At 44.0% G+C, this 26,742-nt stretch overlaps 1 long non-coding RNA gene across 1 annotated transcript; it reads right to left on the bottom strand.

Moving 5' to 3' along the window:
- Positions 1-1,710: 1,710 nt before the first annotated feature.
- LOC123330932 lies at positions 1,711-18,499 on the bottom strand. Its single transcript, XR_006547215.2, has 3 exons — positions 18,447-18,499; positions 9,467-9,695; positions 1,711-2,550 (listed from the first exon to the last, which is right to left on the bottom strand). It is a non-coding gene; the product is annotated as an uncharacterized LOC123330932 (long non-coding RNA).
- Between the last annotated feature and the right edge of the window lie 8,243 nt (positions 18,500-26,742).

The raw sequence follows: 26,742 nt of genomic DNA, 5'->3' as shown, positions 1-26,742 counted from the left end.
CATAGCCAAGACACAGAAGCAACCTAGATATCCATCAGCAGATGAATGAATAAATAAGATGTCATACATACACACAATGGAATATTACTCAGCCATAAAAAGAACAAGTTTGAGTCTGTTCTAGTGAGGTGGATGAACCTAGAGCCTGTTATACAGAGTGAAGTAGGTGAGAAAGAGAAAAACAAATTATCATATATGAACACATCAGATCAGATCAGAATGGAATTAAAAAACTGGTATGTATTGATAACTTCTTTGTAGGGAGGAAGGGAGACTCAGATATAGAGAAACACAGTGGACAGTGTGGGGAAGGAGAGAGTGGGATGAATGAAGAAAGTAGCATCAACATGTGTATACTACCATGTGTAAAATAGATAACTTGTAAGAAGTCACTATATAACACAGGGAGCCCAGCCCGGCGCTCTGTGATGACCTAGAGGGGTGGGACTGGGGAGGTGAGGGAAGCTCACGAGAGAGGTGATATATGCATAATTATGGCTGATTTGTGATGTTGTATGGCAGAAACCAACACAACATTGTAAAGCAGTTTTCCTCCAATTGAAAATAAACTTTGAAAAAGATTTTTTTTTTAATTAAGCAAAAAAAAAAAGATGCTGAGCTAAGAACCTGCTGGATGTACAGAAACTGCATAAGATGTGGATACATGTGGGCTGAGAAAGAATTCTGTCATTTACCAATGGTAGGACCTTGGGGGAACCCCTTCAAACTCTCCAGACCTCACTCTGCTCAACTCTAAAACAGGACTATACACATAACGAATGCTGGAGAGTGTGTGGAAAAACGGGAACCCTCTTACAATCGCTGGTAGAAATGTAAACTGGTGCAACCACCATGGAAAACAGAATAGAGGTTCCTCAAAAGACTAAAAATAGAGTTGCTTTATGACACAGCAATCCCATTCCTGGGCACATATCCAAAGAAAACCATAAATAAATAAGATACAAGGACTTCGCTGGTGGTCCAGTGGCTAAGACTCCATGCTCCCAATCCAGGGGCCCTGGATTCAACCCCTGATCAGGGAACTAGATCCTCTATGCCGCAACTAAGAATTTGCATGCCACAACTAAAGATCCCACATGCTGAAACTAAGATCCAGCACAGCCAAATACATAAATATTTAAAAAGAGAAACATGAACTCCTATGTTCACAGCAGAACTATTTACAACAGCCACGATATGGAAACGACCTAAATGCCCACCAGCAGATGAATGGATAAAGATGTGGTACAATGTGATACAATGGAATACTACTCAGCCATCATAAAGAATGAAATAATGCCATTTGCAGCAACATGGATGGACCTAGAGACTATCATGTTAAGTGAAACAAATCAAAGAGAAGGACAAATGCCATATGATATCACTTACATGTGGAAACTAAAATATGACACCAATGAACTTCTCTATGAAACAGAAAGAGTCACAGACACAGAGAACAGACTTGTGGTCATCGAGGGAGAGTGAGGGGAAGGGAGGGATGGATGGAGATCTGGGGTTAGCAGATGCAATTATACCCAGAATGGATAAACAACAAAGTCCTGTATAGCACAGGACTATTCAATATCTTGGGATAAACCACCATGGAAAAGAATATGAAAAATAAATTTTAAAAAAATTTATTAAAAAAAATAACATTTGATTCTGTTTACTTCTAAAAGTAGAACACAACAACTTGCTGTACAAAAGGCATGTCAGCAGTCCTGTGTGCCAAAGGTCTGAACAGCACAGAAGCTTGGGAAGCCAGGGAGGGAGGAAGGAAGAAATGAAGGTTGATGGAAAATCAAAGCTGGTGAAAATTCAACGTCAGCAGTTCCCAAATGAACAGGAGCCAGATCTGTAGCCAGTGACCAGAGCAGGAACCTGTTTTAGAGATGCGCACCCGGGTAGGCCCAGGCATCCTCTTTACAGGGGCATTTAACGGGCTGTTGCTGAAGACACTGACCCCCTTTTTCCTTATTCACAACTTTTCCAGGTAGAAAATATTGCATTAAACCTTTTTTATTCCAGATGAGTAAAGAGATATTAATAACAACATTGGCTATGGGGAGAGTCACTAAAGATACTATGTAACATTAAAAACCAAATTATATAGAAATAGGTAACAGGAAACATTTGTACTGGGCTTTAACACAAAGCTTAGACTTGGGTAGACTTTCCTTCTTTTGATCCTCATAACAGCCCTGCAAGGCAGATAAAAAATGGCTTTTATTACTCTCGTTATGAGATGAAACCAAGATTCCATGGGCTGTCCAAGACCACAGACTGTCCTGTCTCAGCTTTGTGGTTCTCTTCAAGAACTCAAGCCTCAGCAGGAGGGAACTTGGAAGCCCAGAATCAAGAGATCTGGCCAAGGGGATGAGGATAAGAGTTGGGATTTCGGTTCCTTTGAGGTCCCACACCAAGGGCAAGAAACACCCGGTGCAATCCAGGGTTGCTGGAGTCTCATAGTCTGAGGGGCAAGTACAGAACAAGGTTCGGCAGGGAGGGTTGAGAAGGCAAGGAGCCCACAGGCATGTTCTGTGGAGATTCCTGAAGCCAGAAAAAAGACGCTAGGTTAAGAACCTCCTGAAAGAACAAAGAACCAGATAGAATGAAAGGAAAGATCTCTAAAAGCAAAGGATTCCCTGTTACATCAAAGGGGTGTCACTACAAGAAAATATATTTTTGTGCATTTTTAAATATTATTCTGATTACATGAGCGGGGTCATACTTAGGAGGGTTAGTGAAAACAGCTATTTTCAGTCAGTCTGTACAATCACAAAAAGCAACAAAGTAAGATAATGAAATGTGTACTGCACTGAACTCCCTCCAGCTGAACTGGGAAAAGCCTGCTGGTCAGTCACTCCTCATCCTGCCCACTGCAGACACAAGAGCCTGAGCTAAGCCCGTGGGAACACAGACACTCAGGGCTCAGTCTCTCAGCCACGTTCGACTCTCTGGCAACCCCATGGACACGGACTGTAGCCCACCAGGCTCCTTTGTCCATGGGGATTCTCCAGGCAAGAATACTGGAGTGGGTTGCCATTTCCCCCTCCAGGGAATCTTTTTCAAGGCAGGCTTTTTACTGTGATTGAAACAATCTGACTGGTTGACAACCCTGAGTCATACAGGCCCAGATTTCAGGGGACTGAGGAGCAGTTCTACTTGAGATTGACCAAATTTATAGATTCCATAGAAGTGCTTTTGAAATGACTGTGATGAAAATTTTCAAACATATAATAGGAGCAGAAAATCATAGCCTCCACATAGCCATCCTTCAGCTTTAACAGTTGTTAACATTTTCCCACATTTGTTTCATTTTCTTCTGAAGTATTTTTAAAGAAAAATTACAGACGTTATGACATTTCATCTCTAAATACTTCTTTAAACTACAGAAACAATTTCCTATATAACCATAATCCAATTTTTTTTTAAAGACTATTTTGTAGAGCAGCTTGAGATTCACAGAAAAATTGAGAGGAAGATACAAAGATTTCCCATAGACCGCCTGCCCCCACACACGCATGGCCGCTTCATGACCAACGTCCCCCACTAGGGTAGTACCCGTGTGACAGGTGATGAGCCTACAGTGACACCCCATCATCACCCCAAGTCCATAGTTTATACTGGATTTGCTCTTGGTGTTGTACACCCTACAGGTTTTGACAAATGTATAATGGCATGTACCCATCATGATAGTATCATCCCACTGCCCTAAAAATCCTCTGTGCTGTACCCCTTCATGTACATACGTCGCTCAGTCGTGTCCAATCCTTTGCAACCCCATGGTCTCTCCATGGAATTCTCCAGGTAAGAATACTGGAGTGGGTTGCCATTCCTTTCTACAGGGGATCTTCTCAACCCAGGGCTTGAACCCGGGTCTCCTGCATTGCAGGCAGATTCTTTACCATCAGATCTACCAGGGAACCTCTTCATCTAACCCGCTAACTCTTGGACACCACTGACCTTTTTACTGTCTCCATAGTTCTACCTCTTCCAGAATGTCATATAGTTGCAATCGTATGGGTATATGATCTTTTTAGATGGACTTCAACCATTTAGTGATAAGCATTTAAGCTTCTTCTCTGTCTTTTCATGGCTTGATAGCTCATTCTTCTTAGCTTTGAATCATATTCCATTATTTGGACGTGCCAGTTTATTTACTCATTTTCCTAGCAGCCATTTGGTTACTTCCAAATTTGGGCAATCATGAATAAAGCTACTATAAACATGTATGTGCAGGTTTCTCTGTGGACACGAGTTTTCAACCGACTTGAGTAAACGACTGCTGAGCATGACTGCTGGATTGTATGCTAAGAATATGTTTAGTTTGGAAAGAAACCTCTGAGCTGTCATCCAAAGTGGCTGTTATCACTTTGCAACTCCACAATAACTGGAGAGTTCCTGTGTTTCCACATCCTTGACAACATTTGGTATTGTCAGTGTTCTGGGTTTGGACCATTCTAGTAGTATGCAGTGGTATCTCACTGTTGGTTTAATTTGCAATTACCTAATGACATAATGACTTACTCCTTGGAAGGAAAATTATGACCAATCTAGATAGCATATTCAAAAGCAGAGACATTCCTTTGCCAACAAAGGTTCGTCTAGTCAAGGCTATGGTTTTTCCTGTGGTCATGTATGGATGTGAGAGTTGGACTGTGAAAAGGCTGAGCGCTGAAGAATTGATGCTTTTGAACTGTAGTGTTGGAGAAGACTCTTGAGAGTCCCATGGACTGCAAGGAGATCCAACCAGTCCATTCTAAAGGAGATCAGTCCTGGGTGTTCTTTGGAAGGAATGATGCTAAAGCTGAAACTCCAGTACTTTGGCCACCTCATGTGAAGAGTTGCCTAATTGAAAAAGACTCTGATGCTGGGAGGGATTGGGGGCAGGAGGAAAAGGGGACGACAGAGGATGAGATGGCTGGATGACATCACCAACTCAATGGACATGAGTTTGAGTGAACTCTGGGAGTTGGTGATGGACAGGGAGGCCTGGTGTGCTGCGATTCATGGGGTTGCAAAGAGTCGGACACGACTGAACTGAACTGAATGACATATGATGCTGAGCATCTTTTCATATGCTCACTTGCCATCTTCTTTGATGCAATGTTCATTCAGGTCATTTGCTTATTTTAAAAATCATTTTTTAAATGTTTGCTTTCTTATTGCTGAGCTTAAGAATTGTTTCTTTTGGATAGAGGTCCTTCATCAGACATGTTTTGGCAGATATCTTCTCCTATCCCATGGTTTGTTCTCATTCTCTTGACACTGTCTTTTGCAGAGCATAGTGTTGCAATTTTAATGAAATCCAGCTTATTAATTATTTATTTCCTAGATCATGTCTTTGGTGCTTTATCTAAAAAGCCATTGCCATACCCTCAGTCATTTTAGATTTTCTATGTTATTTTCTAAGAGTTTTATAGTTTTGCCTTTTATATTTAGGGCTGTGAACCATTTTAAGTTAATTTTTGTGAAGGGTGTAAGCTCTGTGTCTAGGTTTATTTTTTTGCATGTGGATGTCCAGTTGCTCCAGTTCTGTTTGTTAAAAGGACTATCATTCCTCCATTCTATTTCCCTTTACTCCTTGGTCAAAGATCACTTGATTGTATTTATTGGGGTCTATTTCCGGACTCTTTATTCTATTGGTCTATTTGTCTATTCTTCTGTGAATACTACACTATCTTGACTACTGTAGCTTTACGGTAAGGCTTAGAGTCAGGTATTGACAGTCCTCTGATTTTGCTGTTCTTCAATATCATGTTAGTTATTCTGGATCTTTTGCCTCTCTGTATGAATTTTAGAATTAGTTTGTTGATATCCACAAAATAACTAGCCGAATGCAATTTTGATTGGGATTGCTGTGAATCTACAGACCAAGGTGGGAAAAACTGACGCCTTGGCAATACTGTCTTCATATCCATGGATATGTAATCTCTCTCCATTTGTTTAGTTCTTTGATTTCTTTCATCAGAATTTTGTAGGTTTCCTCATATAGAGATCTTATATATATTTTTAAGGTTTATACCTTAGTTGACCCTTGAACAACATGGTATGAACTGCATGAATCCATTTATATGTGGATTTTTTTTAATAACTAAGTACTATAGTACTATACAAGTCCATAGTTGTTTTTATCTGTGAATATAGAAATGTGGGTTTTTTTTTTAAGTTAAGAGTTTTAACTATTTATAATAGCCAAGACATGGAAGCAACCTAGTCCATGAACAAATGAATAAAGATGTGGTACATATATATATATATGATGGAATATTACTCAGCCATAAAAAGAATGAAATAATGCCATCTGTGGCAATATGGACAGACCTAGAGATGATCATACTAAGTGAACTAAGTCAGACAAAGACAAACATTATAGGATATCACTTACAGGTGGAACCTAATTTTTTAAAATGACACAAATGAACTTATTTATAAAATAGAAACAGACTTAAGAGATATCAAAAATAAACTTATTACAGATCTCAAAAATAAACTTACAGTTACCAAAGGGGAAATACTAGGAAGAAGAAATAAATCAGGAGCTCAGGATAAACATACACACACTACTATATATAAGATAAGACAGCCAACAAGGACCTACTGTATAGCATAGGGAACTCCACTTAATACTCAGTAATGACCTACATGGGAAAATAACCTAAAAAAGAGTGAATATACATATATGTATAACTGACTCACTTTGCTGTACCCCTGAAACTAATACAACATTGTAAATCAACTATATTCCAACAATTTTTTTTTTAGAAAAAGTTCTGACAGAGAAGAATGGTCAGGGAAGTTCCAGGTAGTCCAGCCTTGCTGAGGCTGGCTTAGAGGTAGATCAGAGTCATGAAGGAAGGGAGGGGGACCAATTTGGAGGAGCTTGTTCTGAAGAAAACTCTGTAGGCATATATCAGTTCAGTTGCTCAATCATGTCCAACTCTTTGCGACCCCATGGACTGCAGCACACCAGGCCTCTGTCCATCACCAACTCCCAGAGTTGACTCAAACTCATGTCCATTGAGTCAGTGATGCCATCCAACCATCTCATCCTCTGTCACTCCTTTCTCCTCCCACCTTCATCTTTCCCAGCATCAGGGTCTTTTCCAATGAGTTAGTTCTTCACATCAGGAGGCCAAAGTATTGGAGTTTCAGCATCAGCATCAGTCCTTCCAATGAATATTCAGGACTGATTTCCTTTAGGATTGACTGGCTGGATCTCCTTGCAGTCCAAGGGACTCTCATGAGTTTTCTTCAACACCACAGTTCAAAAGCATCAATTCTTCAGTGCTCAACTTTAGGGTCCAACTCTCACATCCATACATGACTTACTAGAAAAACCATAGCCTTGACTAGACAGACCTTCGTTGGCAAAGTAATGTCTCTGCTTTTTAATTTGCTGTCTAGGTTGGTCATATGGAGAAGGAAATGGCAACCCACTCCAGTGTTCTTGCCTGGAGAGTCCCAGGGACGTGGGAGCCTGATGGGCTGCCATCTATGGGGTCGCACAGAGTCGGACATGACTGAAGCGACTTAGCAGCAGCAGCAGCAGGTTGGTCATAACTTTTCTTCCAAGGAGCAAGCATCTTTTAATTTCATGGCTGCAGTCACCATTTGCAGTGATTTTGGAGCCCAAGAAAATAAAGTCTGTCACTGTTTCCCCATCTATTTGCCATGAAGTGATGGGACCATGATCTTAATCCCTTAGCCATGATCTTAGTTTTCTGAATGTTGAGTTTTAAGACAACTTTTTCACTCTCCTCTTTCACTTTCATCAAGTGGCTCTTTAGTTCTTCTTTGCTTTCTGCCATAAGTGTGGTGTCATTTGCATATCTGAGGTTATTGATATTTCTCCCAAAAATCTTGATTCCAGCTTGTGCTTCATCTAGTCCAGTATTTCTCATAATGTACTCTGCATATAAGTTAAATAAGCAGGGTGACAACATACAGCCTTGACATACTCCTTTCCCAATTTGGAACCAGTCTATTGTTCCATGTCCAGTTCTAATCGGACATACATAGAGCACATATAACCATTTTGTCCAGGATTGATACTCTTTTTCTGTTATTCTAGGACTGAGGATAGAATTAAACATTTGTCAAAATAAAATCGATCCTTATTTTAAAGGACTTAAAAGGACTAAAACCAGTTGGATGGTAGAGAATGTTTAACAGCTGGTTCCTGGGGGCAGTGGGGAGCCCTATTTGTAGGATTTGCTGGTTTCTACATACAATTACCTTTCCATGCCTGATTTCAAGCTACCAATGTCATGTTATTGAACATGACATGGGAAGAGCAATGCACACTTTCATAAGCCATCAGAGCCGACTCTAGCACACCATAGGTTGAAGTGAGAGTTGAAAACAACAGATAGAATCGAGGCGTGGCAGCTTATGTAACCGGCTAAACCAAGGGATGTGAGAGGAGGAGGCTAAATGAAAGTAGGCCAGTCACACGCAGATTAGAAGAGTAACTTGGCATAGAAAAGAGGGTGTCCGCAGGGCTGGTCATCCATGCATCTTGTATGTTGAATCTTGGTACATCTCAGAATTTCTCTTTTGTGATGCAAACAGTCTTCAGAAACACAGCTCCCTGCTTGAAAGGCTGCTGCCAAGGTTCTGCTACGCTGTGGTAATCATGCAGTCAGCCAGGCCAACCTCTTTTCTGTGCCGTTGAAGCAACGGATGAGGCTTGCCTGGGCTGACTTCACCTTCAGAAGGCAGAAATTAAATCAAAGAGACAGCATAAATGGAAGCTTTCGCTTGTCTTTGGTATGAGCCTACGTGGTATATGCATATTTTCCAGCACGAATCAGTTGCCTAGAGAAAGATCCAAGTAAATCTGGACCAGGTGTCCACTCCATTTAGTCCCAGAGCCAAGAAAAACTATCTTCTGGGCACTGGGAAGAAGAAAATGGAAAAAGCCAAGTAACGATCATCTTTTAAATTGTTTCTTCTCGTCCAAGGGACTGGGTTTCATCTGACCCTCTATGCTGAACTGGGCAATTGAACTTCATTGCAGAGAATGTTCTGATAATGGTGAGTGAGGTCCTAGTGAATTTTAAAGATGGGAGTTTTAAAGATAGATGACTTCCTCTATGAAATCAAAGCTCTATCTGCAGCAGGGTCTTTAGGAAGCCAATACAGGCAGCAGAAAACGAGAAATTCAGTTACTCAACCCAGGAAGGGCAAACAGAAGGCTGTGGGATGCCTCGCAACCAGGCTGATGGATTTTTCACAGAATCGATGGGTGTTTTGGCGGAATTGCCCTGAGTAACTGGTTGCTTAGGTGATGTGCAGACACAGCTTTCTTCTAACTCAATGGGATGCAGATTATCTTTTCCTTTACTTGCTAGACCCCAGGGGAAAGAAATCTGTATATTTTAAGAAAAGACATACATTTCCTTTGTGAGTGAAATGAAACCAAGGGGATACGCATAATAAATGATGAATGCTCACTTACCGTGATAGGGAGAAAAGAAAGATTGCTTCTCCTTACCGAGCAGCGCCTTGATCTAGCCAATCTATTAAAGAATAATTGAACCGGCAGCAATCACTTCCATGAAGTATCTACTAATTACGCTGCTCTATAAACAGTCTTTGCATTCAGACATGCCAACTGCGAAAACGGGATCACTATCTCACCAAGGGTGTCGTTAGAGTAGCTACTCCCAGCTTCAGAGGATCTAACCCTGAAAAATAAAGGATGTTTTGTTTTTCCCCTTTCCTGAGTATGCTCTGACTCTCATCTCTTATGCTAAAACCTTTGCTTTCCTCCCAATTCTTTGGTCTTCTTTTGTGTTATCAACCTCATAAGGTATCCCAAAACATACCATTTCTCTTAAATGATTCACATATTTTAAAAATCTTATTTAGCAAACTCCCAGACAGCTAACAGAAAAGGCACCATGAACTGAGCCTGATGTAATCCATTCAGGCTTCCATTTATATCTTTGAAATGAGAGAGGCTGGCATCAATTATGTCAATGAGGATTAACAGACCCCTCAGCTGTAACAGACACCAAACAGTGGTTTAAATTAAACATAAGGTTACTCTCTGAGAAGTGAAGCCTAGTGGTTAAGAGTACCACCGCGATCATCAAAGACCCAGGCTCCTTCTGTATTATTGCTCTGCCATCCTCCAAACTCGACTTCCACCTCCTGGTCTAGGGTGGCTACTCTAGGTCAAGCCAGCACACCCACATCTCTTCTGTCAGTGAAGAGGGGCACACTGCGTCTGTGACACGGTACCACCAGAAGTCACATGCAGCCTTTCCAGTCATAAGCCATTGGGCGGCTGTGAAAGTCTAGGAAATGAGGTATCGATTCTGAGAAGCCACTGACCAACTAAAAGTTGGGGATTCTATTACCAGCAGAGGAAAGGGAGGACAGATACTGGGAAGAGCTAGCTGGCCCTACCACACGCTACACAGGTGACTTTGAGATTCTGTCCTCAGAGTCTGAGGGTTTTGGCATATTGCACAGAGCCTACTGTGGATTTGGAATGAGGTGACATGTAAGTCGACGTGTATTATCACCCTGCTTATTTAACTTCTATGCAGAGTACATCATGCAAAATGCTGGGCTGGATGAAGCACAAGCTGGAATCAAGATTGCTGGGAGAAATATCAATAACCTCAGATATGCAGACGACACCACCCTGATGGCAGAAAGCGAAGAGGAACTAAAGAGCCTCTTGATGAAGGTGAAAGAAGGGAGTGAAAAAGCTGGCTTAAAACTCAACATTCAAAGAACAAAGATCATGGCATCTGGTCCCATCACTTCATGGCAAACAAATGGGCAAACAATGGAAACAGTGAGAGACTTTATTTTTCTGGGCTCCAAAATCACTGCAGATGGTGACTGCAGCCATGAAATTAAAAGACACTTACTCCTTGGAAGAAAAGTTATGATCAACCTAGACAGCAAATTAAAAAGCAGAGACATTACTTGACTAACAAAGGTCTGTCTAGTCAAAGCTATGGTTTTTCCAGTAGTCATGTATAAATGATGAGAGTTGGACCATAAAGAAAGCTGAGCATAGAAGAATTGATGCTTTTGAACTGTGGTGTTGGAGGAAGACTCTTGAGAGTCCCTTGGACTGCAAGGAGACCAAAGCAGTCCATCCTAAAGGAAATCAGTCCTAAATATTCATTGGAAGGACTGATGCTGAAGCTGAAGCTCCAACACCTTGGCCCCCTGATGCAAAGAACTGACTCACTGGAAAAGACCCTGATGCTGGGAAAGACTGAAGGAAGGAGGAGAAGGAACAACAGAGGATGAGATGGTTGAATAGCATCACTGACTCAATGGACGTGAGTTTGAGCAAGCTCCAGGATGTGGTGATGGACAGGGAAGCCTGGCGTGCTGCAGTCCAGGGTGTCACAAAGAGTCAGACACGACTGAGCAACTGAACTGAACTGACATGTAAGTAAATTTGCACAGAATCCTAAAATACTTAACAAAAACAGAGAATATGGCCCCCTCTTGAAGTATAATTGTATTAGAACGTCTCCGATGGGTGGCAGTGGTCTGGACTGAACCACTGGCAAGTGCCCAGTAAGGATTCTCAGGGCCCTGGAGGAAGGGGTACTTTGAGTGGTGCCTCGGCAGGTCAAGGTGAAATCTGATTCTGGAGCAGGTTGCCAAGTCCTCGAAAATGACACACTGAACTCGTGTCACACCAGTTTCAACATCAACGTCACCAAACACTGACAGGAGCCACAGCAGCTGACCGCTGCTCCTGAACCTGGACTGAGAAGAGTCTGTATTTTTCTGTCTGAAAAGGGCTGTGATCCAGTTGACAGTTACAGTCGAGTTCCTCAACCTCGGTGCCTGTGACATTGAGGAATAGCTGATTCTTCGCTGTGTGTGGCTGTAACGTACGTTGTAGGGTACTGAGCCGCAGCCCTGGCCTTTACCCAACAGACACCAGGAGTGTCTGTCCCACTGTGAGCGCTGAGCATGCCCCCAGACACTGACAGATGTCCTTGGGTGTCCAATCACCTGTAGCTGTAAACCACCAGGCCAGAGCCTAGGTCATGGGACCCATTTTTGACCTCTGCTAATGGTTGTGCAATGTGGTAGCAATCCTTTCACAAATGTGGTACATAACAAAGGCCTTAATGCATCTGTGATTTTAACTTAATCCCACTTCTTGGACCTCTGCCCCAAGGAAACTATCTGCAAGAGGCTATATGTCTAAAGATGTTTGTTGGAGTACTATTTTCAATAGAAAGAAAAAACTGAAAAACACAAAAAAATACGAAACAGGAGGGAAGGAATTAAGTAAACCATGGTAGATCCATGCACCCAGTAAAATGTGTTTAAGAGTTTATAACAACATGGGGAAAGTGAGCAAATAAAGAAACCATGTAAGGAAAAAAAAGACAAGAAGGAAATTCACTAAAAATGGTAGACTCTAGGGAGTGATCAGGAGTGGTTTTTTCTTTCCTCCTTCATTTCATCTTCCTATAGTTTCTAAACTTTCTAAGCTCCCTGTGAATGACTTTATTTCAAACAACAAAACTAAAAAGAAAATCCTAATTAAAAAATAAAAATATTCTGATGCCTGTCCTGGGAGGATCCACAGACCCTTAGGAGCCTTCCTGTAAGCAGAGGCTGCTGGGAGAGAGGCCAAACAGATGTTCCCTCCTGCACAGAGCTGTCAGGCTATGTGCCAAGTGACCCTGCCACCCTGGCCACACCACTGAACCAGGAATCCCTATTAAAGGCTCCAGGCAGGCTGGGCGGAAGGAAGCCCAGCCACCTATGAGGAGGCTTGACTCCAGGCACTGTCAAATAGGAGCCTGTGACACAGGATAGTGAAAAATAGGCTGATCAGATCCTGTCTCCGGAAATGCGCATGAAAACACTCTCTGAGGAAGCTCCTCTGCACACACACCCTCCCCCTGCCCGAGATTAACAAGGACAATCAGGCCCGTAAGCAACTGGGAACACCCAGCCTCGAGAGCTGTGAGTCTGGTTCCTTGGGCGGCCACACGAATGGCTCTCCTGACTCCTTCACTTTCGCACAAGAAACTCCTACCACATATGGAGACGTAGGCAGAGAGGTGTCTTCACAAAGCTCAGCTCCCTTTGGGGGTGTGTAGCGGATGGTATCTGAGCAGCTGGAACCTTTCTCCTGTCTTACCGTCCCCAAGATATCCCTGTAGCTCAGACGGTAAAGAATCTGCCTGCAATGCGGGAGACCTGGGTTTGATCCCTGGGTTGGGAAGATCCTCTGGAGAAGGGAATGACAACCCACTCCAGTATTCTTGCCTGGAGAAGCCCATGAACAGAGAAGCCTGGCGGGCTACAGTCCATGGGATCGCAGAGAGCCAGACACAACTGAGCAAACACCGCTATTACTGGCCCCTGAGGCCGCGCTGCAGATGACAGTCATGGAAAGCCTTTGACATTCAAGATTCCAGGCTCTTCCCTTACATAACCTCCCTTAATAGTCCTGGAGGGTGGGGAACTCGTGACTTTGTATTTAAGAGTTCCCAGATAATTCTGATGCATAGTCCAGTTTAGAATCACTGTTTTTATCCACTACGGGAAAAAAACTACACCTTCCGACTTTAACTCTGAAGCAACCCCTGACTGGAGAGAAGGCTCCTCAAAAAAGACTAAACAGAATTACCGTGAGATTCATCATTTCCACTCCTGGGTATGTAACCAAAAGAACTGAAAACACAGTCTCGAACAGATATCCGCACACCCGTGTTCACAGCAGCACTATTCACGATAACGAAAAGGTGGAAGCAACCCAACCGTTCACGGCAGATGAATGGATAACATGGTACATACATCAAGTATTACTCAGCCTTAAAAAGGAATGAAATTCTGACACACGCTGCATCATGGATGGACCCTGAAGACATTACGCCAAGTGAAATAAGCCAGACACAAAAGGACAAACACCGTATGATTCCACTTAGTTGAGGATCCTAAAGTAATCAAAGCTACTCCCGGAACAGAAAAGTAGAACAGGAGTTGAGGGGAGGGAGGAGTCGTGGGAAGCTATTATTTCATGGGTACAGAGTTTCAGTTTTGGAAAATGAAAAGATTTGGAAGATGGATGGTGGCGATGACCGTACAACAGCATGAGTATACTCAATGCCAGTAAACTGCACTTCAATATGGTTAAGATGGTAAATTTTATGTATATTTTACCACACACACACAAACTCAACAAACCAGCAATGACAAGAAAAAAAAAAAAAAAAACAAAGCAAAAAACCTATGCAATTCTTTCCTGCAAGGAAATAAGCCACGTCAAAGAAATTTCATAGTCAACAACTTTTTTTTGTACAAAACACTGTCAGAGATAAAAATCTTTAGAAAATTAATTCAGAACAAGCTTCTTTCATCATATCAGGGTCCCTTAACAAAAAATAAAGAGAGAAACAGGAAATGGGAGACTAAAATAAACCTTGTTTCAAAAAGAAAAAATCATTCCTAAAAGTTCACAAGCAGATCTCTCTGGATCTTTAAAAATGTCTCTGAAATGTTGCAGTTTAAAGCTTTTCAAATACTATGGCCTCCACCCACTCCCCGGATATGCATTCACTTCCTCTCTTATAAACATAATTTCCTTTGCTGTACAAAGAGGTTAGGTGACTCTGGGGTCTCCTTATGGTGGGCGCCCACAGGAGAGCCCTGGTCCTTAAATCAGCTGGGAAACTCCTGAGGATGGGCAGTGACTTGCCACAGACAACAGGGAGGCAGATGAGGTTGGTGCGGGACAGTGTGGCTGAAGACGCTCTGAGAGCTGGAAGGCAGCTGTGAGGACATGTCACAAATGCGAATGGCTGTTGTCAGGGTGGCAGGCTGCTAAGCAACGTTTTCACAGGTGAGACAAAAAAAGAAAAAATAACCACCCAACAATCTTAAAAACACATGAGTGATATTTAAGTTAGAATTAGGCCAGTCTGCAAATGAGTGAAAATACAAAACAATAGTGGCTTAAATAGCTCAGAAGTTTCCTTTCCTCCTTGTAAACAAATCCAGAAGCAGGGAGTCTGGGGCTGGTGTGATGGTTCTGTGAGGTTGTCAGGGACCCATGCTCCTTCTGTCTTACTGCCATCCTCAGCTCACGGGTCAATGTGAACATTTAACTAAGCATCAGCCTTAATCAGGTCTCGATTCTAGCCAGGAGACAGTTGAAGGCGTGAAGAGGTCCCCTCCTTCTAGTAACATAAATTGCATGTAATCCCTCCACGTATATATCCCACTGGTCAGAACATGTTCTCATGACCATGCCTTGCTACAAGAGAAGCTGGGAAATGGATCTTTAATCCAGGCAGGAAAGGGGGGGCTGACATTGGGGTCAATGATGAGCAGTCACTGCCCCCAGGAAGTTACCTCTGAAAGTAGAACTCAGGACTGCTTTCTTAGCACAAGGACCACAGATCTTCTACATGAGACTCTTCTAGGCCCTCTGGTCAGTCAATTTAATCAATACAACTCCCTGGGTTTGTGTTATTTCCACTTTACAAACAAAGCAGGATCCCAAGAGTTTGCGTCATTTATCCAAAGCAGCTCCATAAACTATGCCATCGGTCTCTAAATCTTTCAGAATCAGCCCTTTGGCTATAGCACCAAGACGGGAGGCAGAGGGTCTGGGAATGGTTGTGTGGGTCTCTCTGGGTCTCTCAGCTCCAGGCATGGTCACCTCCAAACATTTATGTCTTCTAACTCCCAGCCCTGCCATGCAGGACTCCAGGAGCCCACCACACGGCAAACTGGGCACATCGCCCCAGCCCTGCTCTTATCCTGGAGGCTGGAAACTCTAGGATGGGCTTCCAGGTTGCTTGCTTTTCAAGCTGATGTTAGCACTCTGAGGCTGACTCGCTCACCCCCAGTTTACAGCTGCACTAGCTTTTGCTGACAACACACGTGTGGGGGAAGGGTGGGAGGGCACTGACTGCAGACCCCAGAGGGCCAGAGGGAAGAAGGACCGTCAACCTGGAGTTGGGACCCCCTACTGCCAAGACTGTGATATGGAAGGAACACCTCAAAACTAAAAGGTAACTGCCAAGACTTCCCTGGTGGTCCAGTGGTCAGGCCTCTGTGCTCCCACTGCAGAGGGGCTGGATCCCTGGTTGGGGAACTAAGACCCCACATGCCACACAGCCAAAAAAAATTAAAATTAAAAAAAAAAAAAAAAAACAGGAAAGAAACCACCTTTGGCTGCTTCTGTCCTTTTCTGATGGTTATTTGGGTTCCTCTCATGTTTTCAGAGAACTCTCTTGAGGGACTGGGAAATTTAACATTTAAATCACTGAAGATGAGGGATGAGCCAAGAAGAGTAACTTATAAGAAAGGGATGGTGGCCTGGGTTTTGTTCTGTCTACGAACTGGCCCGTGTGTGCAGCCTGGGTGTTCTAAAGCACTCAGGAGTCCACGCATTGCTGAGGACCACAGAGACTTCTCAATTCCATGCAAGGTCATTCCATGCAAGCTTGAGGCTGACTCTCCCAGAAGCATGTCTCCCATGAAGAGGACCCGTTCCCTCAGTGGACCGCTTCCTCCCTGGATCACAGCCCTCCACTACTTACTGTCCTTCTCACCCCTACACAGAATCCTTCTGAAAAGCTCTTAATTTCTGTTTTAAAATCCTTTTCAATAAAAGACATAAAAGCAAACACTTGTTTATCATAAATCAATTTAGAAAAGAGAGAAACTTAAAAAGAAGGAAAGAAAAGTTGCCTGTTACTCTCTTACCCAGAGATAACTAACTTCTCATTTATTTTTCTAAGCACCTATACATGTATGTTTGTGTGTACATGCGTGTGTGTGGAAAAAGCTTTTGAAAAGCAAATGTGGGGTTAGACTATTTTATAACCATATATTTACCTCTTAGCAATATGCCAAAGACACCTTTCCATATCAGTAAATATATATCTACAACAGTGTTCTTAGTAACTGAAAACGTTCCATTGCACCACTGCTTTCTAAAAATCCCCTATTGTTGGGCAGTAAGATTAGGTCACTGCTCTATTTTGGGGGAAAAATAATCACTGTTACTGTTATTATTATCAAGATCTTAGGACTTGACCTTGATTATTTCCTTAGAATACAGTCCTAGAAGTGAAATGCTGGGCAAATGCTTTACAAACTATTAGGATTTTTTGATATACATGGTCAAATTTATCTGTAGAAAAGCTTGAATAATTTACACTCAAAGGAGTCCCTGTGTTCTAGTTTGCACTAACACTATGTTGTTCTCTAAAGTCCTGGGAAGTCAGTGACATAGTGCAATCTTTTGGGAAAATACCACAGTTGCATATCCATCCTGTATGGAAAGCTCTCCTTCCATGACAGCTCCATGTGAGAACTCAGGACTAAAAGCTGCCCCCAAAGGAGCCAAATCCGACCCACATTCTGATGTGTCTGTCTCAGAACATCCTCTCTTCTCCATCAGTGCCTGAACACACATCTGGCCACACAAATCTCAGTGGTTTGTGAGCGGGGCTGGATTCAACGCTGACCTAGATAGAGAGGACTTCGGATCTCATTACCCGCCCTCCAAACCATCTGGTCCTGGCTAAACAGGTTACCCACGCAGCAGGAACCTTCATCTCTCAACTAGCTTTCTTCTTGCCAGGCTTCTTATAAAAAAGTATTTTTTACACACAAACACACACAATACGGATACCTTTTGTATAGCTTAACCTGACAACCAAGTAGCTTATTTTTTAAAACTTGGCAATCCTACAGATTCAATCGTGGCTCCTGGGAAGTCCCAGGAGACAGTGGAAAGGGGGAGAAGAGAGAAAAAGGATTCCCAAGATCACAGGACAGGGACCTGAGGCATGGCTTCTGCATGTTATCTCACTTATGTTAATATTTTAAATACTTGTGGTTGGGGGGAAATGCCAATTATCTTCAAAACTGAGAATCTATTCTTGGTTACACGTGTTTTTTTCAAATTCCCAGAATTAAAGCAGATTGTTCTTCCAAGCTCATGAGCTATTTTTATCTGAAAAACATGGAGCACACACACTTGACCCCACAAGCATCTCTGTGCACAGACACTGGGGTTCACTATGTTGAAGGCAGAGCTAAGGGACAGTAAGCTTGGTGTCTGACCACTTTTGCAGAAGTGTAGTGCTGTGGGGTGAAGGACTGTCTTCCTTCACAGTTACTTATTTTCTCAAATGGCATTTGGGGATTTTAACATCAGTCACAGAAAATAACATAGCTACACAGAAAACACACAAGGGGAAAGGGGAGGGGATAAATTAGGGGTATGGATTAACAGGTAACACTACTATATATAAAACAGACAAATAAGGACCTATTGTATAGTACAGGGAATTATAGACAATGTCTTGTAACAACCTATAATGGAAAAGAAGCTGAAAAAGAATGCATATATATACATACATATTCATACACATAAACATATAAAACTGAATTACTCTGCTATATACCTGAAACTAAGCGACTTCACTTTCACTTTTCACTTTCATGCATTGGAGAAGGAAATGGCAACCCACTCCAGTGTTCTTGCCTGGAGAATCCCAGGGATGGCGGAGCCTGGTGGGCTGCCGTCTATGGGGTCGCATAGAGTCGGACACGACTGAAGCGACTTAGCAGCAGCAGCAGCATACCTGAAACTAACACCATATTGTATATCAACTATACTTCAACTTTAAAACATTAAAATCAGTCATATAAAGCCAAACAAATCTATTTTCAGAAACTCTATTATTCACAGTGTGATGTTGTTATGGTCTCTACTCTTTTGATGCTGGCATTTATTTACTCACAAATAAAATCTTTATCGAGGGCCTCCTGTGGGCAGACCCCTCCACCGGGTACCATGGAAGGCCTCAGGACAGAATCGCTCATCTATCTCTGCCCCCCACCCCCTGTCACAAAGGGCTCCCTTCACTTTGCTCAACCACAGTTTATGTACCTTTGAAACAAGGCAACCAGCCTTATTGCCTATGGGGTACTGACTCCCCTGCACTTTCAGGCTTCTCATGGTCCAATGTGGGGTGTCCTGAGTGGGCTCTGGCTGGGATCTCAGGCCACAGGTCAGAAAGACACATGGCTCAGTCTGGAAGTGAAGCAAGTCAAAGCTGGATAGAACCCCCAACCCCCCACAACCCACACCCTTCCAGGAATAAGCACAGGTAAGCCCAATGGATGACGAGGCCCCGTCAAAGGTGTCTGATCCAACCTAACGCCATGGTAGTCACATATCTGTGCCTCTATTAAAATGTTTTATGATGAGGGACTTCCCTGGTGGTCCAGTGCCTAAGATTCTGCCCTCCCAATGCAGGGGGCCTGGGTTCAATCCCTGGTGGAAGAAAAAGATCCCACATGCCACAACTCAGACCTGACAAATATTTTAAAAATGTTTTTTGATGAAAATTTTCAAAAATATACAATACAGACAGAAGAGTAAAATGAAAACTCAGACACTCATCACTCAGCTCCAACAATTTTAACCCGGCTACTCCAAACCATCGGCCCTCCGAATCCCAGCCGCCCTTTCATATCTCCATAAATACTGCAGTGTGCGCCTGCAGGTGGTGAGCACATTTTAGAAATATACTGCCAGGCCACTCTCCACAAAATGAACAGTCATTCCTTCACATCAGGTTAGTTCTCTTAAAGATGTCTTTTTAGGCTGTCTGTTTTTTTTCAAATTGGGATTTAACAGTTCTCACGCCGTTCTTTTGATGGTCCCTTCTGTTCTGTAACAGTTCCCGCTCCTTTTAAAAGTTTCATCTCCTTGCATTTGGTTTGTTGAAGATAACCGGATCATTTATCTTGCAGGATGTCCCACATTTTGCACTGGGACACTTGCTGCTTTGTAGTGCCCCTTAATTTGTTTTTCAGTCCCCTTTATTCCCTGTAAACCAGTAAGACATCCAGGGGCTAGAATAATTTCAGGATCAATTCCTTTTTTTTTTTTTTTTTTAAGGCAAAAGTGTGTCCAAGTTGATGCCGTATTATTTGATATGGCAACTCCTTGAGGGCCTGGCAACCCACTCCAGTATTCTTGCCTGGAGAATACCATGGACAGAGGAGCCTGGCGGGTTACAGTCCTTGGAGTTGCAAAGAGTCGGACACGACTGAAGCGGCTTAGCCTGCACACACGCACTTCTTAAGGAGCACATCTGATCTGGTCATTCCACTTGTTGTGATAGGTCAGAGGCTCAGGCAGTCAAGTAAGTGGATCCCTTAACAAGCAGAGAACATGGGTTTGGACTTTCTCATTCCAATTCCAGACTCTGCACTTTTAGCCTCCACAGCAACCCCCTCTCCACATGTTGCAGGATAAACAAGTGCTCTGCCTTGATAACCCTTTGTCTCTTTCTGGACTCCCTGTGCCCACCTATCCTTCCCCAATACTGAGGACAAAGGTCAACCCACTAGTTGTAGGTCAGATCTCATGGTTTAAAGTGGAGAGGAAGACGAGGTCAGTGCTTTTAAGCACCAGGAGGTCAAGGTGTGGCTTGGGTGCCCCCTCTGTCCTCTGGGTCACGGTCAGAAGTGGCAGAGCTGGGGAGGGTTTGGGGAGGGGGTCATCACTGCATTTCTCTCCAGCCCTAAACCCTTCCAGATCTGGGCGCAAGTGCCTCACACCCATGGTGCCAAACGTCAAAGGGGTTGGGAATGACTATGAAAGAGTCTTACAAATAGCTAAAAAAGAAGAGAAGCGAAAGGCAAAGGAGAAGAGGAAAGAAACACCCATTTGAATGCAGAGTTCCAAAGAACAGCAAAGAGAGATAAGACAGCCTTCCTGAATGACCAATGCAAAGAAATGGAGGAAAACAATAGAATGGGAAAGACTAGAGATCTGTTCAAAAAAATGAGAGCTACCAAGGGAATATTTCATGCAAAAATGGGCACAATAAAGGTCTGGACCTAACAGAAGCAGAAGATATTAAGAAGAGGTGGCAAGAATACACAGAAGAATAATACAAAAAAGATCTTAATGACCCCTGTAACCACGATGCTGTGATCACTCACCTAGAGCCAGCATCTTGGAGTACGAGGTCAAGTGGGCCTTCAGAAGCACCACTACAAACAAAGCTAGTGGAGGTGATGGAATTCCAGTTGAGCTCTTTCAAATCCTAATAGATGATGCTGTTAAAGTGCTGCACTCAATATGCCAGCAAATTCAGAAAACTCAGCAGTGGCCACAGGATGGAAAAGGTCAGTTTTCATTTCAATCCCAAAGAAAGGCAATGGCAAATAATGTTCAAACTACAGCACAACTGCATTCATTTCACATGCTAGCAAAGTAATACTCAAAATTCCCCAAGCTAGGCTTCAACAGTATGTGAACCCAGAACTTCTGGATGTTCAAGCTGGATTTACAAAAAGAAGAGGAACCAGAGATCAAATTGCCAACATCCAATGGATCACAGAAAAAGCAAGAGAGTTCCAGAAAAACATCTACTTCTGCTTCACTGACTACCCTAAAGCCTTTGACTGTGTGGATCACAACAAACTGTGGAAAATTCTTAAAGAGATGGGAATACCAGACCACCTTACTTGCCTCCTCATAAACCAGTATACAGATCAAGAAGCAACAGTTAGAACCAGACATGGAACAACGGGCTGGTTCCAAATTGGAAAAGGAGTACGTCAAGGCTGTATATTGTCACCCTGCTTATTTAACTTCTATGCAGAGTACATCATGAGAAATGCTGGGCTGGATGAAGCACAAGCTGGAATCAAGATTGCTGGGATAAATATCAATAATCTCAGATATGCAGATGACACCACCCTTATGGCAGAAAGCAAAGAAGAATTAAAGAGCCTCTTGAAAGTGAAAGAGGAGAGTGAAAAAGCTGGCTTAAAACTCAACATTCAGAAAACAAAGATCATGGCATCTGGTCCCATCACTTCATGGCAAATAGATGGGGAAACAATGGAAACAGTGACAGACTTTATTTTGGGGGGCTCCAAAAATCACTGCAGATGGTGACTGCAGGCATGAAATTAAAAGATGCTTGCTCCTTGGAAAAAAAGTTATGACAAACCTAGATAGCATATTAAAAAGCAGAGACATTACTTTGCCAACAAAGGTCCCTCTTGTCAAAGCTATGGTTTTTCCAGTAGTCATGTATGGATGTGAGAGTTGGACCATAAAGAAAGCTGAGCATAGAATTGATGCTTTTGAACTGTGGTGTTGGAGGAAGACTCTTGAGAGTCCCTTGGACTGCAAGGTGATCAAACCAGTCCATCCTAAAGGAAATCAGTCCTGAATATTCCTTGGAAGGACTGATGCTGAAGCTGAAGCTCCAACATTTTGGCCACCTGATGCAAAGAGCCGACTCATCAGAGAAGACCCTGTTGCTGGGGAAAATGGAAGGCAGGAGGAGAAGGGGACGACAGAGGATGAGATGGTTGAATAGCATCACAGACTCAATGGACATGAGTAAACCTCAGGAGATGGTGAAGGACAGGAAGCCTGGAGTGCTGCAGTCCATGGAGTCGCAGAGAGTCAGACACGACCGAGAGACTGAACAAGAACAATGTGAAACAGTGTGATCACACTCAGTCTTTACCACAAATCTCCCATTTCCTCATTTTGCCTTCTTTTCATGCCCTCTTCTGCAGAGATTTTTCTCTCCTGGTGAGACGGGGTTTTTACTGGCCTTACCTGTCCTGTCCCTCCCTTGTGGGGCAGGGACCTTTGGGAACAACCATACGCTGAAATTACATGCCAGAGGTGGCAAGGTGGCAAGAGAAAGGCGGCTGTCATAGGTGCTGTCCTCTAAAGCCTCTGAAAGTCCTACCTGAGGGTCTACATCCACCCTGCAGGCAGGAAGAGACCCCCACGAGAGGCTCTTAGCCACATCCTGGGCACAGGGATCCCAGGGAGCTGAGGGGTGGAGGAGGCAGAGAAACAGGAAAAGACTAGAGGGAGGAGGGCTGTCTGATTGGAACTAGAGAAAGCGCTCCCAGCAGGCTCTGGCACTGGGTGTGTTTCTCTTCAATTCACCACAGGCCATGTTCTTTGTGTCCACGCATGAGCTGTGCCACAGGCCTCGGGCCTCCTAGAGGCTAAGGATGTATTTGTTCTTGCCTTGTGATGTGGTGATGACCTCTGCGCACTGCTCTCCTTCATGTACAAGGAATATTTGTAGAGATTCTAACTTTACAAGGTCATGAACCCTCACAATGACTCTTAGAGAGAAGGATCATCATCATCACCCTCATCGGTCACTCGGATACAAGACTCAGAGCGTGTAAATGCTCAAGGCTCCCCCATGGTGAAGCAGCTGGGACAGGACCTGAATCCATATCCCTGGAAATCAGAGCATCTTCCCCTATGACCACCCCAGCCCCTGCCTCACCGGCCCCCACCACCATGCACACATACAAAGTTTGCTTCAGAGTAACAAGAGGGCTTGGCACCACTTTCTTCAGGACCCAGGGACTCTCTGGTTGAGAGTGATGGTTGTGTGTGCTCTGTCTGTGGTCAGCGCCCCATGGGAAAGGGTGCGGAGTGGGCCAGAAGTGTCGGCAAGGTGTCCCTCTCCCGTTCTCATTAACGAAAGCACTGGTACTGCCCGGAGTTGGGGGGTGGGGGTCTCCTTGGGGACACATTCCTTGCTGCTGTTATTACTATTGATGTGGTTTGTGGTTTCACCTTTTAAAATTAAAAATCACAGTTTCTCCAATCCAGAGTCATGTATGTTCATTTTGAGACCGTTAGGAAATGGAGAAAAGCATAAAGAAAAGCCATCTTGTCTAGTCTCCTGCCACTGCCAGCCACATTGAACGCAGACTTGGTGGGTTCCCTTCCTGCTTCCTGTTGCCCCCTCCCTGTTCCCAGGGGCCTCTCTGCCTGGAGCCTCATCTACAGACCCTGCATGCTCTCCTAGGGCAGGGTCCCACTACCTGAGAGGCCTAGCAGAGGGAAGGACAGTGTTATTGGGGAGAACTTCTTCCCTTGGTCCCCTCCCTGCAGGCTCACCTCTGCCCAAGGTCACTGCTCTTTTCAAGACCCAGGAGACTAGCAAGACACTCGGTCCTGCCAGACTGGTAACCGTCCCTAATCTCCTTCCTTCTTTTGGGCCCCGGGGTGCAGCCGCCCACACCTTTGTGAATAATTCCTCCCCAGGTTACCCTGTTTTGAATGGGCCATCTACTTGCTGTTGGGAATTGGACTGCCTCACGTTCTGACTCACTGGTATTTCAAGACCTTTCCCTTGACGCTCCCACTGCCGCCGTATTTCCTGAGGCTTCCGCAGCCAGGTACAGAGCCTGGAATAAACTTGGCCATCCCCAGGAAGGCAGGCTTTGGATTTCCTCTTTCCTGGTAGCACCGCCCCCTGCCTGCCCTTGCGCGGAGCACCACCAGGGCTGTGTCCACATGTTCCGACGGGAAGGGTTCCCTGCCTCTACCCACACCTGAGCACCTCCAGCTCCTCTGGCCCCTACATCGCCACTCAAGTCACTCCTTTCGCCACTAGAATTATCTCCATGAGGTCCCACTAGAAAAGGACGCTGTGGGAGAGGAGAAAGGAACTCTCTGCACACGATGCTGCCTCGGACCCCCACTCACTGCCTGGCTGAGTCTACTTGCCCCTCTTATCTTGGCTTTCGTGAGGCCTCCCCCGGCGATGCCTTCTCTGCGCTCTGCATTCTTGAAGCTCTTCCCACAGTGCATTGTAACCCTCCTCCTGAGGCCCATGAGGGCAGGCACCGTGTCCTGCTCACCTTCGAGCTGGCACCCACCACAGGGCCTGGCCCACAGTAAACACTCCATTAATAAGCTGAATATGTACATCTGGGACATCCTCCACTGTCAGCTTTTCCCATTAGACCCGTGTTGGAGGACTGCTTCCAGCCCGAAGAAACCCTGACTGGAAGGAGCCGGTCACTTCTTCCTGACATTCCGTATATACAGTAGAATCCATCTACCTATCCCCACAGGCACTGTGGAGATGGGGCCCTAGACAGGTGTGTTTGAGGGAGGCGGGGGTGGGGAAGAGAACAGAATGCGCACCTCTGTCAGAGACTTTCGTGGGGTTGTTGAAACGGGGGATGCAGATGGGAAAACAGCACCAGGGACTCGAGAAAATTCTATCCCATCATTTTCCAAGAACAAGGTATGTAAAAAGATTACAGTGCTGCTCATGGCCCTAGGAAGATAGGCTTCAGAGGCAGTCTCAGTCTTCTAGAGTCACTTCTGAATTTATCTACCGCATCTAACTTTACCTCCTCGTGTGGGGTCAAGGGAGCTTTGTGCCCTAGTGAAATATTTAAAACCTTCCCTTAAAAGGGAAATATGAAAACTGTCTATTTGCCCAAAGAAACACTAGAAAGATAATGCAAGGAGCGAGTGAAGTGGTGACTTCCGGGGTGGAGGATCCAAGCAGCCTGTAGCAGAGAGAGCAGAACTTCTCCATTATACTTTGGATATTATTTTGACTTTTGAATGGTAGGAACCTATAACCTATTTAAAAAATAAAATTACATTTGAAAGATCTTCCTTGAGAACAGCAATAGCTTCCCTGGTAGCTCAGATGGTAAAGCGTCTGCCTACAATGTGGGAGACCCGGGTCCGATCCCTGGGTCGGGAAGATCCTCTGGAGAAGGAAATGGCAACCCACTCCAGTATTCTTGCCTGGAAAATCCCATGGACCGAGGAGCCTGGTAGGCTACAGTCCATGGGGTCGCAAAGAGTTGGACATGACTGAGCAACTTCACTTTCTTTCACTATATATATATATATATATATATATATATAATAACAGTGTTTAAGATAACAAAGTGTCAATGTACAAGCAGCTTGCTTTTGGGGGAGGCTATAGCATTATGTAAACATCTGAGCCACAATGTATCTTCCAATCTAGTTACAAGAAAATTACAGGGCCAAGATACTGAGGTGGTGAATACAGAATCCTAAACATCATAAAGATCAGGCCATCTAAAAACCAACCACACAGAAACACAGTAGCAGCAAATTGATAGAGAAAACAAACTCGCTTCCTCCTAAGTGTGGCCATTTGGTTGTCAACAGTTCTGCAGGCCCGGCAGGAGCTTTGCAAGTTGCCACATGTTGCATGCATGACAGGATTTGGGGTAGAATGCTGAATAAAAGTATTCTGGGCACATGCTAGTTTTGGTTCACAAATTCAGTCATCCTTAATGACTCACTTAATAAATTACCGGTAAGAAGGGATTAGTTCTCCCTAAATGACGGTTGGAGAATTGTGTGGCATTCACTGAGAAGAGTAGAAGAAAGGACTCATATGTTTGGAAAGCAATCTGCATCCATCAGGAGACTTCTTGCAACTCGAGTGGCTTCAAGACCACTTTGAAAATGGCTATGTTAGAATTATGGTATTGGTACAAATTTACAAAGCTATCCTGCTCTGAGATGGCCAAAGTCCTAGGGAATTTGGACTCTGTGATGGAAATGACCTCCTTCCCCATCCAATTACGCTTTTTGCCAGTGGGAAGCAGCCCTTCAAACAATGGTCCTTCTTAAGTACCAGCTTTGGCACCTGGGACAACTTTTCTAGAAACAGCTTGCTGGGTGTGTTGCAAGGGAAACACTTGGGGAAAATCTTTTCAACAAGGCAGTTCTAAGAACTGCTGAGAATTGAGTAGCTCCACCCTCCTGACATTTTTAACCACGGCTAAGCTTCCCTGGCAGCAAGTGATGATACTTTTGAGGCAAGTGTTTTAGACCCTCTTGCTTCAGGACACTCTGATCCTCCCGACCCTCTGGTCCTAGGATCT

This window comes from Bubalus bubalis, chromosome 21 (assembly GCF_019923935.1).
Source record: "Bubalus bubalis isolate 160015118507 breed Murrah chromosome 21, NDDB_SH_1, whole genome shotgun sequence".
NCBI classification, from domain to species: Eukaryota; Metazoa; Chordata; class Mammalia; order Artiodactyla; family Bovidae; genus Bubalus; species Bubalus bubalis.
Note: the sequence above shows the minus strand (reverse complement) of the source record. Positions and strands in the feature narration are given on the sequence as shown.